Raw genomic sequence first — 2,024 nt, forward strand, 5'->3', positions numbered from 1 at the left:
TGCTCAGTTGGATATCTCATTCATATTTGAACCACTGCTACCGTAAGTCATTGGCATAAATTTAGCAAAGGTTGTTTTAACTTTCAGTACCCTAGTAAAAAAGCTAAATCCTAGTGCCATTTTTCCCTGATCCTGATCCTAAGACTTGTCTTAAGTTGCCAATTTTAGTGGTTTTTAGCTCTGTTTTTTTTTTCACATTAAATAACTTATATATGGAAATTATTTTTCATGGAAATTGTTTTCTAAGAAAATATTTTTCAATGTTTGGTTGCAATGTTAAAGTAATAGTATATAATTATATTATACATGTACAATGTATGTGTTTTCAAATTTTAATAAGATTGTTAAAGTCCAAAAAATGATTTTCTCTTTAGAAAAAAAGAAGTCATTCTCCTTAAAAATGACATGATTTTACCTTCGTTGATTCATTTTCTGAATATCCCAAATGCTAGAAATGCAAAAAATATTTTTCAAGAAAATATATTCTACAAAACATGTGAAAATTGTGCAAGTGGGGTCTAATTGCTTATTTATTCTTAAGAAACTTATCTATAATTAAAAAAAAAAAGTCCAAATAAATCTCTCAACTTTTCATCGAAGTTCAAATAAGCCCAATTTAATCTTTTTGGTCAAACAATTCAGAACTTTGCATTTATATCCAAATAAATTGATTTTTTTTTAAATATATATATTTTAAATTTTTACTAAAAAAATATTAATTTTTTTATTTTAAATATTAAAAATTATTTATTATTTTTAATTAAAATTAAAAATTAAAGAACAAAAAATTAAACACTCAACCGCAAATCTACAATCCAAATTCACGAGGAATTTGGCTCTTCAATTCAAAATTCTCGTTCATCCTTCTCCATCCCTATTTTCCATTTTTCTCCAGTAAGATCACCTACTCATCGATAGCCTCGCCTTTAAGGATATTCATATTGACCCTTTTACCTCTCTCTCTGTATAGATCTTCCTCCCTCAGTCCACTCTCAATCCTCTTGAACTTAATTATAAGCCCCAACTAACTTAATTTCAAGTTTTTGTAAATAATTGGAGCTGCTACCAAAGAAAAGAGGGGTGCTTTGTGCGGTGGTGGTGTCATTAAGTTGCAAAAAGGTAAAACTTATGCAAGTATCAGTGTCATTTAGTAGCAAAAAGGAGATTGGAGATGCTTTGATAGTTAGAAAGTGAAATATGGGTTGTATTTAATTTTCTGGGTTTGTATGTGTGAAATTCTAGATTTATGAAGGAGAATGAGTTGAGTTTGTGTTTAAATGTGTTTGAATTTGTGAAATTTTCGAATTTAAATTTTTGTCATTGGTGTTTTTTTTTCATTTTTTAATTTTTATTTTAATTAAAAATAGCATATAATTTGTAATATTTAAAAATTATAGAAATAATATTTTATTATTAAAAAAATAATTTTATTAGGTCTAGACTTTTTTGGAATTAAATGCAAAGTTCTAGGTTTATTTGGCCGAAAAGATGAAATTAAGTTTATTTGGACTTCAATGAAAAGTTAAAGGCTTATTTGGACTTTTTTCTATCTATAATACCTAGGGTTGAGCATGGTTTGGTTTGGTTTCATTCTGCTCCTGGGAGGAATCGAAACCGTGCTAAAGTTCAATTTTTTTTTTCTTGGATCGGAATTGGAATTGAAAACCTAAAAAACCAAATTAAAAGTTTTAGTATGATTCTTCAGTTTTTCAATTTTGGCTCCAATTTTAATTCATACTTAAAAAAAAAATACACATTCCTTTGGTTTTTTTTTTCCAAAGAACAACGATCGTAAACATCTACCATCCAAATATCAATACTCATAATCAAAATAAAATACCAATAGAATAAAATAAAAGTAGCACTTTGTTGCTTACAACAAAAAAAAAAAGTTCAAATAAATCTTTGTACTTTTAGTCAAGATCAAAATAAGTCAAAAATCAACTTTTAATCAACTTTTAATTCAATTAAGGACAGAACTTTCTAATTAAGGCTAAATAAATCTTAACCTAATAAAATTTTTA

Source organism: Hevea brasiliensis, chromosome 14, assembly GCF_030052815.1.
Source record: "Hevea brasiliensis isolate MT/VB/25A 57/8 chromosome 14, ASM3005281v1, whole genome shotgun sequence".
Lineage (NCBI taxonomy): Eukaryota > Viridiplantae > Streptophyta > Magnoliopsida > Malpighiales > Euphorbiaceae > Hevea > Hevea brasiliensis.